The sequence below is a fragment of the Sciurus vulgaris genome, assembly GCF_902686455.1.
Source record: "Sciurus vulgaris genome assembly, chromosome: 6".
Classification (NCBI taxonomy): domain Eukaryota; kingdom Metazoa; phylum Chordata; class Mammalia; order Rodentia; family Sciuridae; genus Sciurus; species Sciurus vulgaris.
In genome coordinates, this window is record NC_136466.1 from 126103793 (window position 1) to 126119707 (window position 15915).

Here is a 15915-nt window from a genome sequence, read left to right on the forward strand (position 1 = left end):
TGATGAGTGGAATGATTTGATTTGTTAAAAGATTGTAGAGGAAGAACCAAATTTCACACTGGTTAAGCAACATGCCCAAAGTCATTTGAGCTATCAATAACTGAGCCAGGATTTGAAACCAGGCAAGTCTGACTCAAGTGCCAGTTGTTAGCCAGGCACAATGGTGCATTCCTATAATCCCAGTGACTCAGGAGGCTGAAGCAGGAGGACTGCAAGTTTAAGGCTAGCTTCAGCAACTTAGGGAGGCCCTAAGCAACTAAGTGAGACCCCATTTTAAAATAAAATATAAAAAGGGCTGGGGGGGTGTGGCTCAGTGGTAGAACACCCCTGGGTTCAATCCCATGTAACAAAAAACAAAACAAAAAATGAGTACCAGTCCACAGTCTCATGACATCCTGTTTTCCACCTAGAACTAATTAGTCTGTAGAAAAAAAAATCCATGCTGCTTCTAGAAGATTCAGGTCTCCAATTGAAACTGTAGAACATATAGAAATCTGTGGTCATATTGGTCAACAGAATTTCAAAAGAAGAGGTATGCAAGGTGTGAAGGAGGCGTGTTTCAGTCACAGATGTAAATGATCCCAGTTCTACTTTTCATCATAGGCAGGTCCTGACCTGAAAAGGCAACATCAGCATCTCCAGTGTGGAATTATGTCCCCCATAGACATCTGCGTGAAGCATTGCTTTATTTTCTTTTTTTTTTTTTTGCGGTGCTGGGGATCGAACTCAGAGCCTTGTACTTGCAAAGCAAGCACTCTACCAACTGAGCTATCTCCCCAGCCCGCTTTATTTTCTAATGGAGAGGGTCACTGGCCAGTCTAAAATTAGAATTCTGAAGGGGTTTTTGTTATTTGGGTTGGTGGAAATTAAAGCAGTCTCTCTCAAGTTTCCTCTTTTTGTGCACAACTTGTCCATGGAATTGATTTCAGCTATCCATCAGGGCAGCAATAATGACTATATGGATTGGCCTGATCTCTGGGAGAACTGTCTGGATCCAAATAAGATCTTTGGGGTCCCCAAAGCCTTCATTTGAATTCAGTGTTCAATGCAAAGGATGCAATGGTGCCTAGAACGTTTCTCAATGTTGTTCCACACCCCGCCCCCACCCAGCCCCCACCAAGGGAGAAGAGATCTTGAGGTTCTAAACATGAAATTAGTTCTGAAGATTAATTTTTGGCAACTGAAAAAATTTGTGTGTTTTTGTTATAGCAATTAAAAAAATAACTCTTCTCTCTCATGAGACCAGAGGCAATATTCTTTTTGTTTTATTGCTTCTTTCTATTATTCTCGGTTATACTATTGTGCTTTAAATCTCTCTGGTTTGGTGCTACCTGGATTCTATTTGTGGCTTCCACAGAATAGGTAACACAGGAATGTTTACTCAGAAGAGAAATGATAATATCAAAAGTATATCACATCTCTATTAGCTCCTGGCCTCTATTTCCCATTATACATTTAATTTTGCTTCCAGAAGAAGCAACTATTTATAATTTTAAAATATAGAAAAGTAATACACTTAACCAAGCAGATATCACTGAAATTGCAGAACTTGAGTATGGCTTTGAAAATTCTCTCTCCCTCTCTTTTCTGATACAAAGATCAAAATGAAAGTATGTGGTTAAAATTCAAAATAAAATAAAAATAACTGAACACACTTCTTAGTAATCCCAGCTACTAGGGAGACTGAAGCTGGAGGATCACAAATTTGAGACAAGCCTCAGCAAATATGTGAGACCCTGTTTCTAAATAAAAAATAAAAAGGGTTGGGGACATTGCTATGTTCGATCCTCAATACCAAAAATAAATACACAAATAAAATAAAACCAACTAGTAGATTAAGATCAATGAAGCTAAAAATCACATATGCCTAAGGATTACAACAAGGTGCTTCCAAAATTAAAGTTAAAGGGAAAAGAAATAAGGTAGATTTAAAATGTAATAGATGAAGTCAGTCACTTGTATAAATGACACAACAAAAGAAATTGTCTTCAAATATTAACTGAAGAATTTGGAAATTATTCAAAATTTAATGAAAGTAACATGTATTCTTTGGTGAGGTATGTTAAATGTTGCAATGAGAAAATTTCAGCCAGTTTAAGAAATTCAAATTCCCAAAGGGACCACACAGATAAATATTTACATCAAGCTGAACTTTAAAAAAATTATCAACTTATGGAATGTGAGAAATATTTGTAAATCACGTATCTGATAGGGATCTAATATTCAGAATATATAAAGAACTTCTTTGGTTAAATACAAAAAAACAAAAACTCAGATTAAGAAATGGGTAAAAGACTTGAATAAATATTTCTTTCTCTTTTTTTAATCTAAGTTTTTAATTTGTTTTGTTTTAGGTATACATAAAACAGTAGGGTTTTTGTGTTTTGTTTTGTTTTGTTTTGTTTTTTGGTACTAGGAATTGAATTAAGCTACATTCCAAGCCCTTTTTATTTTAATTTTTTTTTTATTTGGAGACAGGGTCTCACTTAGTTGCTTAGTTGCTTAGGGCCTTGTTAATGAGGCTCGCCTTAAACCTGGGATCCTTCTGTCTCAGCCTCTCAAGCTTCTGGGACTACAGGCATGTGCCTCCAAAATAGACATTTCTTTAAAGGAAATATATAGATGACTGGTATATGTACATGTGTGTGTGTGTGTGTGTGTGTGTGTATACATTTATCACCAGTCATTAGCAAAAGAAAAACCACATTGAGATACCACTTTATACTTAGGAGGACAGTAACCATTTATAAAAACAACAATCACTTTTATTTTTTATTTATTTATTTATTTATTTATTTATTTATTTATTTATTTATTTATTTTTATTTGCGGTGCTGGGGATTGAACCCAGGGTCTTGTGCTTGCAAGGCAAGCACTCTACCAACTGAGCTATATCCCCAGCCCCAATCACTTTTATTTTTTTTGCCAGAGGAGCAAAAGCCATATTCAAAACATAAAGTGGACCACTGTTACTGTTCCCCACTGCCAATTATACATTCAATTTCTTTTTTTTATTATTGAAATTTTTTTAGTTGTACAGACTGCATTTTGTACACAAATGGGGTACAACTTTTCATTTCTATGGTTGTACACAATGTAGAGTCACACCATTCATGTAATCATACATATACATAGGGTAATACTGTCTATTTCATTCTTCTATCTTTCTGTCCTCCACCCACTTCCACCCCATTTTCCTCTACACCATCCAAAGTTCCTTCATTCTTCTTCCCCCCCCCCCCCCCATCATCTCCCCTCATTATATATTGTCATGCACTTATCAGAGAAAACATTAGGCCTTTGGTTTTTTGGACTTGGTCTATTTCACTTAGTATGATATTTTCTAACTTGATCCATTTACCAGCAAATGCCTTAATTTTATTCTTCTTTTATGGCTGAGTAATATTCCATTGTGTAATTTTTTTTTCCTTTTTCTTTTTAGATATGCATGACAGTAGAATGTATTTTGACCTATCATACATGCATGGAGTATAATTTCCCATACTCATGGTTGTACATGATGTGGAGTTTCACTGGTCATGTATTCATGTATGAACATAGGAAATACCATTCCATTTCTATGGAAAAATGGGCAATGACATCTCCAAGCTGCTTCCTGGTAGAAGAGGAGAAAGTTGGGGAAGTGACCCGAAGTCCTCTTTTCTTTATAAAGTACCAATCTGGGTGTTTTTTTATAGTAACAGAAAACAGACCAAAATACACTGGCCAAATAAAATACACCATTAGGCCCTGAGCTATAAACTATAAACTCTGACTTATGTGCTAAGTGCTGAGAATGCAGCATGGGGGCAGGGGTCTCTTGCCAGCTCCTAGAATGTGGTAGGCACACAAGTATTAGGGTGGAATTAAAGAAGAAGGGAAAATGTATCTTTGGAGCATTCACATAGACGTTGTGTTAGGCACTTAAGATTACTGCTGTACAATTGTGTGGCATTTTTTTTTCTGAAGGAAGATATACAGAGTGGTCAATGTTGCTTGCATAAAAGGTGAGTTCAGAAAGACTGTCACTTTTCTACTGCTCTTGTAACAAATGACCATAACTTAGTGGCTTTAAACAACACAGATTTGTCACAGCAAACTCTGGAATTCAGAGTCCAAAATGGGTCTCACTAGGTAAAATCAAGGGGCTCAGGAAGGTTGTGTTCCCTCTGGAGGATCCAGGGAGAGGCCATTGCCTTGCCTTTCCCAGCTTCTAGAGGCCACATGCATTCCTTGGATCCATGGCTTCTTCCTGGCTGGAGGAGTCTATCTCCCATGGCATCACGCAGACAGGGACTCTTCTCCAGTTCTGGAAAAATAAATAAATAAATAAAAGACTTTGAACAGCAATATTCAAAGATCTTCCAGATTGGGGAACATATCAGCTTCCTGGGAGGGTTAGTGTCACACCTGAAAAGGGCATGGGGGTGCCATACCATGCCCCTGCCTCCCAAACCTTACCCTGTGACTGTTCCTGAGTTGTATACTTTATGATAAATTGAATAATAAAGGCAAGGTGTTTTTCTGAGTTCTCTGAACTGTTCAACAAATTATCAAAGCTAAGGAGGGAGTAGTGGGAACGCTCAAGTTTTACCCATCAGTCAGAACTCCTGGGATGGCAGATGTAGGATTTACAGGTGGAGTCTGAGCAGGAACAGTCTTGTGGGACTGAACTCCAGGTATTTAGTATCAGAATGGAATGGAAATGTTTGATGTTGGAGAATTGGTTGGTGTGAGAAAAACACCCTGACACAGAAGCTAACTTATTTATAGGTTTGGGGCTTAGCATGTGCATTTTTTTTGCTCTCCCAGGAACTAAACTTGGTATCATACCTTATCTGAGCAGCAAAAGGGGCACACACTAACTATCCACAGAAGGATCTGTAAATTCCAGATAGGTGCGTGTGCCTTTTATAGATACATGAGACTTTCTCTCATAGATAGGTGTGTCTGTTTTATTTTTTTAGCTCAATGACAGTAGATATTAAAACCACCTAACCTCTCATTCTAATTCCACATTCGTCCAGTTGATTTCTTCTTTTACTCATGTAACATTTTGCCAAAATGTAGGATACTCTGGCCAGACAATATGCATGACTTCTCCATTTGGCACATGTATTTCTCATCACAAATGAATACCTGGGGAGGCTGCAATGAACTGAAGCTCTGTGAAGAAGCCACATCTGTGTTAAAGACCCTGCAGACTGTTGACCCTTGATTGACAAGAACATCATGATAATGGAGGCATGGCATATTGTAGGTGGAGGGCTCAAATTGTCTTAGGCTAGCTTAGGCCCCTTTGTAATAACCTTTTACCTTAATTTCTTTTTATCCTATCTAATGTTCTCATGACTATTAGGTTAACATCTCAGAATATATTGCTAAGCTTTGCAGACTTGAGGTCTTCATCAACCCTAAAGCTGAGAATGCTATAACATCTGAAACCTATGAACTCCCCCTGCTTTGCTGTAGACCACCTATCTGAGCTCCAGCAACGTACTTGATTCATGATTTTGCTTTTTCATTGATGGGGAACAAACCCAGGGTCTTGTGCATGCTAGTCAAGCGTTCTACACTCCTGTCCCTTATGACTTTTTTTGTTCTTTGACTATAAAAGTTCATGTAACCTCTTCCACAGTGGAACACATTATTCTGGAATAACGAAATCCATGTTCCTAGGCTATGGTTGCTCAGAAGAAACTATTTTCTTATTTGCTTTAAAATAGAGTTGTTACTTTATGTCAACACTGCATTTAGTCTTTTGTTTATTTCACGAACAATGGGAAGTTGTTTCTCTGAGTTTATCAAAAAAGGTGGAATTTTTCGACCTGAGGACTTAGCTCAAAATTGTGTGGTCTCTCCCCAGGCAACACCTCTCTGCCTTCCTGTGTGTTTTTCACAAACACAGCAAGGATCTTGGACTCATCATAAATGAATCATGACCTTTATACAACTTGACACTAAATACGACTTGACACTAAAGCAAGGAGGGAGACCCTGCCTGTCACAAAATTGAAGTAAGTGCAGAGGCTTTGAAGGCCAAGAAAGCCACACCAAAGGGCAGTGGCCTCCATAGAAGGCCACCCACCAGAGGTATAGCATAGTATAAGACTACAATAGCCTAGTAGGGCAGAGATTGCAAACTCAGATATCTACAGGGGTAGGCAGGTAAGACTAATCAGTGAAGGGGCTCTGAGGTGTGAAACTGTCACTTACTTCTAACTTAATGTTGCCAAAAAGAATGTAGAACCAGAGTTACCATATTTTCCTGTTAAACGTAGAACTGGGCTTGGCATGTGTTTGTAATTCTTGCTACTAGGGAGGTTTAGGCAGGAGGATCACAAGTTCAACTTAGCAAGTCCTTATCTCAAAAAAAAAAAAAAACAACAAAAATAAATAGGGACGTTTTAAGACAAGTCTGATTTTTATATGTTGCAATTAATTCAAATGTGTAAATTCCACTAGGTCAATCAGGAGAAAATCATCTGTAGGCCACAACCAATCCCTAGCCACTAGCTTATAACTTGGTAATCTGACCAATAGTCCCATGTCCCAAGCATGTATGATCACACAGAGTGGCTAGACTGGGAGAAGCCGTATGGACAGGAACAAGGGCTGACTCCTGTGTAGCCTGTGTGCAGAGATGGCCAATGACCAGGGATCCCTTCTGACCCCTGTTGCTTCTATTTTATCAGAACTTCCTTTGATGGCATGCCCCTAGATGGGACTCAGAGTGGGACTGCAGTTCAGTTCTTATTAGCCCAGAAGGATGGGGCTTGAAGAAGAAATTAAAACCATTTATAAAAAATAACGCATCGAACTGGGCATGGTGGCACACACCTTTAATCCCAGTGACTCAGGAGGCTGAGGTAGGAGGATTTCAAGTGTGAGGCAAACCTCAGAAACTTAGTGAGGCCCTAAGCAGCTTGGTGAGACCCTGTCTCAAAATAAAAATTACAAAGGCCTGGAAATGTAGCTCAGTAGTAAAGCATTCCTGGGTTCAAACCCCAGTACCCAAAACAAAACAAAAATAATGAACTCTTGGACTGGGGGTGTATCTCAGTGGGAGAACGAGCTGAGCTTAGCATGTGTGAGGCCTGAGATCAATCCCCAGCACCAAATAATAATAATGATAATTAAATAATAATAATAGTGCTGGAGTTGTAGCTCAATGGTAGAATGCTTTCCTAGTATGTGTGAGGCACTGGGTTTGATTCTCAGTGCTGCATATAAATAAATAAAATACAGGTCCATCAATGACTAAAAACAAAAATAAGAGAGTCACAAGATAAAATAATAATTAATAATAATAATAATAATAATAATGGATTGTGACGTATCTTTTAGGTATGAGTTTATGGACCGAGAATCTTGCCCGTTGCATAACTAAAAGCACCCAAAACTTCCATAATCAGGCCCATGTCCTACCTTGCCATCTTTTCTTCAGTCAATCCACACGCCAACTGAACTTGACCACTCCAAAAAGGCCAGACTGGAATCTAGCCCCACTATTTATCCTCCAAGAGTTTTGCTTACTGTTTTCCCTTCTCTGCATTGCCCTTTCCCATCCTTGATTCTGCTATAGGGGCAAAGGAGAAAACCTTCCCTGTGAACGAACACCAGACAGTTTAATAAGAGAAAAATACAAATGTTTATTGACATGTGTGTCAGAGAATGACAGGAGCACGGTCACTCGCTGACCCCACAGCGTTTAGATGCTTTTCTACCCTTCATGGTGGGAAAGAGGACGGGCGGAATGTGGCAATTTTAGGATTTGTAAGTTATTATGCGGGGGATAGACCTTGAGGACAGACAGTAGTTTGTAAATGATAGTTATTGGAATTTGAATGAGCCTGAGACACAGAAGACATCTGTGACAGTCTCTCCAGGTGTCGTTAGTTTTCTGTCTTCTTTTCTGGGGTAGATGATGGCTGTATGTTCTTTGGCAGGTCCAGTCTTAGATATACAAGGGAATATTGGAGTAAGAGCTTTCCTGCAGGAATGTGAAAGAGAAAGAAGATCAAGAGGGGTGGGACAGGGAAAGGTCAGTGTGGCCCTGATTCTAAGGCTACTTCCTCTGTTCAGCATATCAAAGTGCTTCCTTTTGGTGTAGGGATTTCTGAGCTCTACCAAAATCCCATCGCCTTTGAAGAAGCCCAGGTCAAAGCCACTGCTATAGGTTAAATTGTGTTCCTATAAAATTCACACGCTGAAGTCCTAGCCTCTAGTGCCTCAGAACATGACTGGAGATAGGATTTTTAAAGAGGTAATTAAGAGAAAATGAGGCCATTAGGTTGGGCCTTAATCTAAAATGACTGGTGTCCTAACAAGAAGAGGACATTTGGATACAGATAAAGATGGGTACGTCTCAGTGATAGTGCACTTGCCTAGCATGTGTGAGGCACTGAGTTAAATTCTCAGCACCAAATATAAATAAATGAATAAAGATTCATCAACAACTAAAAAAGTATTTTATTAAAAAAAGTTAAAAAGATGTGAAGACACAGGGAGAAGAGGGCCATCTACGACCTAAGGAGAGAGACCTCAGAAGAAAACAACCCTACCAACCCCTTAATCTCAGACCTCTGGCATCCGGAATTGTGAGAAGTAAACTGTTGTTCAAGCCACCCAGTCTGGGTACTTTGCATTGATGTAAAATAACAACCCCAGGCTGTGGCAGCAAGAGCTCTTGACGCAGTGACCCATCCTGAACTTCTCCACAGGAAGCTGTGGCCACCCATTGGTGCTGTGTTCCTGAGGAGCTATAAACTTAGTCACTCATGAGCATGACATGATCTACCACTGGAGATGTGGGAAAGTAAGAAAAGTTCTTAAAGTTTGAAGTAAAATAAAATAACAGCTCTGTTTTAAAGGAAATTAAAAAAAATCACTTATTTTGAATCAATTATGAGTGACTATGGACCAGGAACATGAATTCAGAGGGAAGAGGTTACATGAGGTTTTTTGGGGGGTGGGGGTAGGGAGGGCGGTGTACCAGGGATTGAACTCAGGGGCACTCAACCACTGAACCACATCCGCAGCCCTATCTTTTATTTTATTCAGAGACGGGGTCCTACTGAGTTGTTTAACGTCTCACCCTTGCTGAGGTTGGCTTTGAACTAGCTATCTTCCTGCCTCAGTCTCCCGAGCTGCTGGGATTATAGGCGTGAGCCATTACTCCCAGCTACGTGAGCTTTTGATACCCCCTGTGGTACTGGAGATCGAACACAGGGGTACTTAACCACTGAGCTACGTCCTCAATCCTTTTTTATTTTTATTTTGAGGAAAGGTCTTTTTAAGTTGCCTGGGCCGACCTTGAACTGCCTCGGCCTCCTGAATTGCTGGGATTCTAGGACTGTGCCACTGTGCCTGGTTCAAATGAGGCCTTTGGTAGGCCTTCATCACTGCTACATATCTCCTTCCTACTCTGGGTCTCCATCCCTGTCTTCCTCAGGTGCCAATTCTAAGAGCACACCCTAATAGAGACCTTGAACGCCACTTTCTGTCAGAGAGTCTATTTCTGAGAAACCCAACCTTGAAAGGGTTTCACATCAGTTAACTTATTTTCTTATAAATTTATGAATGTTCACACAGATATTGTAAGAGAAGTGTCAAATCCACATTAATTACATATATTTATTTATTTATTTTAATTATTTATTTATTATTATTATTTATTTATTATTTTTTTGGTGTTGCTGGGAATCAAACCCAGGGCCTTTTGCATGTGAGGCATACACTCTACCAACTGAGGTGTATCCCCAGCTGAATATTTATTTTTTAAAGTAGAAATAGTGAAAGAATAAAGAAAGAAAGCATGGTTGCATAGGGTGCGAAAAGAAGTAGAAATTATTGAATTGTGAAAGAACATAAATGAGTGCCATGCATTTGAAACTGAGTTTATTACTATTTGATTATACTATCTAACTTGGTGTGCTAATGATCATTTCCATAAACTAACAATGTGCCCGGAAAAGACTTGCAGATTGACGTAGTCTTTGTGCTGTTTGCTTTACATCTCTCACTCAACTGTGTGTGTGTGTGTGTGTGTGTGTGTGTGTGTGTGTGTACACTCGCATGTGTTAGGGGACAGAACCCAGGGCCTCATGCATGCTCAGCACGAGCTCTACCACTGAGTTGTACCCCAGCCCCTCTCACCTCAATTTTCTTCAGCAGCTCTTTGCCAAGACATTGAGTCAGGTCAAACATCTGGGAAGGGGAATAAAAGCTTAAGTAAATTCCCTTTCAGCAGCTTTATCTCCAAATGTGCTTGACAAAGATAAAGTAAGACCCATCTATGTGTGACAAGTGGACAGCAAGATACTGGCGGGATACTTTCATTTTACTTTGCTTTTAACGGTGAGCAGTAAGTACCATCCCAGATAAGGTAAAGGTGGCCCCAGGGGCTGATGGCGAGCAGAGAAGGTCAGGAATGGAACGTTGCAAAGGCTCAGGAGGTCAAGAACACAGAAAAAATAAGGGTAGCTAGTTGGAACAGTGTAAATTCTTTATTAGCATTCAAGAGTACTAGTTCTGGAGTAGACTGCCTGAATTCAAAATACAGGCTTCCTTTCTAGCTGTGTGACCTTCAGCAAGTTCACTTAACTGTTCTGCACTTCAGTTTCCTCAAGTACTTGGCACCCAGTAAATTTGGCATCTTTTATTTATTTATTTTTATTTTTTTATTTCAAGACAGGGTCTTCTTAAGTCGCTAACGCTGACCTTGAATTTGTGATCCTCCTGCTTCAGCCTCCTGAGACACTAGGAATACAAGTTTGTGCCATTGTGCCTGGCTTAAATTGGGTATCTTATGGAGACACAAAGATGATTCAGGAACCTTATTCCCCAAGAACTTATGATCATGTAAGGAGTGTATGGTCACCTGGCTGTTGGTGAATGGAGCTGCATCCTTTGAGATTCATAGTGAAGTGCCAGGGTGATGCTCCACTGGCCAGGGCCACACTATGCAGAAGGCCTTCACTCAAGAGACCTCTGGTATAGGGCAAAGAATGCAGGTTTTAGAATGAGACAGGCCTGACTTTAAGACTTGTTCTGCTTTCAGAAACTCATTGAGCCTTGCTGAACCTCAACTAGCCTCATTTCTAAAATAGGAATATTTGCTTTATAGGGTTGCTATAATGCTGTAGTAACTTGAGTTGAGGCAGATTAAAACACCAAGTATAGATACACTGAAAAAATAGTATTGAATACCAAACAATGTTTCAGGTACTATGCGAGTAATGGAGGTGTCAATCAAAGCAAACAAAACAAAAAGAAGACCTAGTTTCTGGTGTATTTGGAAAGGAAAAAAAATTCAGAAAGAGAACTGCTATGTACAGAAAGATTTGTTGACAACAACAACAAATATATATGTACCTACATGTACATATACATTATGTGTGTGTATGTGTGTGTGTGTGTGTGTGTGGTACTAGGGATCAAACCAGGGCCTTGGGTACACTAGGCAAGCACTCTACCACGGAGCTACACAACCAGACTATAATAATATTTTTGAGTGCTTACTGTGTCAAGCACTTTGTCATATTAAATGCTTTGCACAGGTTAACTTGCTTCACCCTCACAAGATTAGCAGTTATGACTTAGACACTATTAACTCCTATCACCACTATTTTACAGGGAAGTGGATGGAGAAGAAGTGAGCAGTGTTTAGACCACAATGAACTTCACATCATAAGGGTCATGCAAAAAATTTGACGCCTGTGCTGGATAGCTTGTTTGGCTCTCTCAATCCCCTCTCCATCCTGCTTTGCTCTGTTCAAGGGCTCAAGACCAGGAAGGACTCAAATGCTGCCATGTCCTGTCTTCCACTGATCACCTCCGTGAGGTCAGAGGGAGAAGTATGAGGTCAGGGTATTGATTCTCCTGGTTGCCTCCTTGTCTGGTTGCTTTGAGTTGGCTGTGTCTCTCAACTGAAAGACACTTCTTCTTTAAAGGAGGCCAGTACCCATGACAGTTCCCTCTCTTTTTCCAGTTAATGCTCCCTCCTGGCGAGTTTCTACATTTGAGAGAGCTACATCCAGCTGCTACTGGCAGTGAATTGCTGCATTATTTCCTGTGGGCTTCTCTACACTTATAACTTTATAGATAGTAACTTTACAAATAAATCTCTGTCTTTATAATCCATCTCTACTACCAGTCCAAGCTGCCTCTGGACAAGATGACTGTACAACACTTGTGTGTGGCAGGCGAAACCGGGGCCCAGGGTTACGCCACGTGCATCTAAAGATGGCGACTGGCAGAGAGTAAACGGCGTCCTGATTATGCATGGAGAACGGGCAGGAAGCGTTTACAATTGGCTGTATGATAATCAATTCTGCCGCCTAGCATGTGGACAGATATACTTTACATGTATGCTCCAGCGAGTGATCGCTTGACCTTTAACAGGATTAGATGGACAAATCTGGTTACAGTTGCTTATGCATGAGACTGCTTATATATTGAGAGTGCTATTTGAATAAACAGGAAGCTGCTTCATGAACCTCTGAAGTGTATGTGTCTTCTGTCCCGCTGGTGGGGCCGTAAGATCGAGAAGCGACGTGGAGCCGCTTGGAGCAAGCCAGGCAAAGAAGTCGCGGTTTTCCGTAAGCGGAGCCGCTTGGAGCAGCCCCTGCGGCAAGCAGCGGTTGTCTGTATTCATGTTGGTTAGCTTTCTGTTTCTATAACAGATTCCTGAGATATTCAATTTAGAGGCTTGAGAAAAGGTTCATTTCGGTTCACAGCTTTCAAGGTTTCAATTCACAGTCAGTTGATCGCATTGTTTTTTGGGTCCCAGAGGTTTCAGTCCATGACCACTTGGCCCTGATGCTTTGGGCCTGTGGTGGCACAGGAAATCATGGTGAGGAGCATGTAGCAAAGGAGGCCTATTCATATTGTAATGGTTCATTTGAATTGTCAACTTGATTGGGTTAAGAGATGCTGATGATTAAGAGGCTTCTGGGTGTGTCAATGAGGAATGATTGGAATATGGGATAGTGAACTTAAGTGGAGACCCTCCCTAAGTGTGGACAGCACCACTCCATAGGATGGTGACTTGGATGGAATGAAAGCTGGAAGAACAAGGAAGCAGATGCAAGCTCAACCCTTTTTCAATGGGTTCTTGATTGCTGCTTGGATCCTCTGAGGATATCAGACTCTCACTTCTTCATTGTTCCAAAGTAGACTCTGCCAGTGATTCTAGAGGGAGATCCCAGAAGTCTTGGTCTCTGACTAGGTTAACACTGTTGATCCCTCTTGTTCTGGGGCTTCCGCCTCTTTGACTGTGCAGCTGCTGGTTCTTCCAGCTCTCCAGCCTGCAGACGGCCATTGTGGACTATCCAGCTTCTGGTTGTGTAAGCCAATCTAATAAATCCCCTTTTTTATAATCATACTTCCTGTTGATTGTGTTTCTCTAAAGAACCTTGACTAATACACATGTCATGGTGGCAAGGAAGCAAAAAGAGAAAGGAAGAAACCAGGGTCTCAGCATCATCTTCAAAGGCATCTTCCATCACCAATGGCACAATGCCCTTCCACGAGACTGTACCTTCCAGAGGTACATCTTCAATAGTGCCATAGGCTGGGGACCAAGCCTTTAACGTGTGGGACTTTGGGGGGTATTTCAGATCCAAACTATAGCAGCATACTAAATTATTTTACTACATGTACTCTTTTTTGTGGGGTGGGGAGTGAGGATAAAGGGTAGGGCATAAAAATGAAGTGGTTTTATTTTGCTCCAATTATTATTTTGTTGTTGGTGGTGGTAGGTGATGGTGGTGTTAAATATTGCTTTTCTGTCCCTCAATGACATCTATTTATTTGTAAATACTGAGGATTTTTACAGGGTCTCACATGTGCCAGGCAAGTCTTCTACCACTGAGCTACATTTCTAGCCCTTTTAAAATTTTATTTCAAGACAGGGTCTTGCTAAATTGCCAAGGTTGGCCTCAAACTTATGATTTTCCTGCCTCATCCTCCAGAGTCGCTGGGATTATAGGCATGAGTCACCATGCCCACTTCTCAAAATCACAGCTTTATGGTTACTTTCAGTTATTGAAATTCAGCCAGCTTTAATCTCAAACTTATCTATTTGTCTTTAAAAAATCTTTTTATAATGAAATGTAAATACTGTATACAAAAGTAAAAACATAATAACTCCCAATCACCAGTTAATATTTTACCAGATTGTACACTTTTTCTTTCTCTGTAATATTTTAAATCAAATCTCAAGCATATAATTTCACTTGTAAATTCTTCAAAGTATGTATCTAACAAAGTTAGCTGTTTTTCCTCCAGAAAAAATCAAGCTCCAATGCCATTGACACACTTAACAAAACAATTTTTCTTAATAACTAACACTTAATACATCCTCAAATTTGCCCAGTTGCCTCATACATCCTTTACATTGGTTTGTTTCAATAGGGATTCAAATGATACCTTGTCCCTTCCCTCCTTTTCCTCCTCCTTAATTTCATCCTGTATAGTATCCTATTTTCTGGACCTGGCTGACTGCACCCTTGTGGCATTATTTAAAATGTTCCTCTAGTTCCCATATTTCCTGTAAATTCATAGTTAATTCTTTCAACTTAATTAGATTCAAGATAATTTTTTTTTTTTTTTTTGGCACAGATGGGGCTGTGTGGCACAGTACCTCATGGTGAGAAGCATATAGCAAAGGTGATCTATTTTGGAGAAGGTTCCTTGATCTGCCAAGAAAAAGGTGAATTTGGCTGTCAAAAGATGAATGAAGTAGTTGTTAGATTTCGCTTTAGTTTTTTTGATTTATAATATTTTTTAGACCTGAGGATCTTTACTGAATTCATAACTGGATGACTTGTCTTATGATGAGAGAGGTGTATTGAAATCACTTAGTGTTATTGTACTGGGGTCTTTCTGAGGCTTTAATTCAAGTTGTATTTCTTTTATGTAATGAGTTACACCCACATTTGGGGCATATTTATTATTGTTATATTTTGGGGTTGGATTCTTCCTTTACCAGTCTGAAGTGACCTTCTTTGTTTCTTCTGATTGATTTGGCTTTGTGGGATAAGAGAGTATCTACTCTTTCTGTTAGTTTTCAGGCCCTATTTGTATGCTATATCAATTTCTAATCTTTTTATTTCAGCCCGTGGTTATCTTTACCTGTAAAGTGAATTTTTTGCAAACAACATATAAATAGGTCTTGTTTTTTAAAATCCATTCTGCCAGTTTATGACTTTTAATTTGAGAGCTGGGACCATTTACATTCAATGTTGTTGTAAAAGGGATGTTTATTAATTCCTACCATTTTGATTTATATCTCATGTTTAGTTTGATCCTGTTTCTCATTTGCTTAGCTACCTTCAAATGAGATTTGTCTATTTGTGAGTGCTGGGGTTTATTTCTAATTTCTTCTGTGTGGAATATTTCTTTTAGGTCTATTAGTGCTGTCTTAGTAGTCAAAAATTCTTTTAGTTTCTGCTAAAGATTTTTTTTTTCCTTCTTTGATTCTAAGGATAGCTTTTCTATACTTTTTTTTGCACTTCTTTTTTTTCTTTGATCCTTCAAGATAGATTTTCTGCATTTAGCAATCTTGGTTAACAATTATTTTCTTTCAGGGCTTGGAACACATCATTCCAAGACCTCTTGGGTTTTTAGAGTTAGTGCTGAGAAATTGGAATGAGTTTTGTTTGGTTTGTCTCTTAATGTGACCTGACTTTTTTCTTTTTAAAAATTTAAAAAAATTTTTTACAGACTACATTTTGAATCATTGTACACAAATGGGGTACAAATTTTAATTTCTATGGTCGTACATGATGTAGATCCACACTATTCGTGTAATCATACATATACATAGGGTAATGATGTCTGTCTCATTCTACCAGCTTTCCTACCCCCCACCCCCTCCCCCTCTCATTTTCCTCTGCATAATTTACCTGA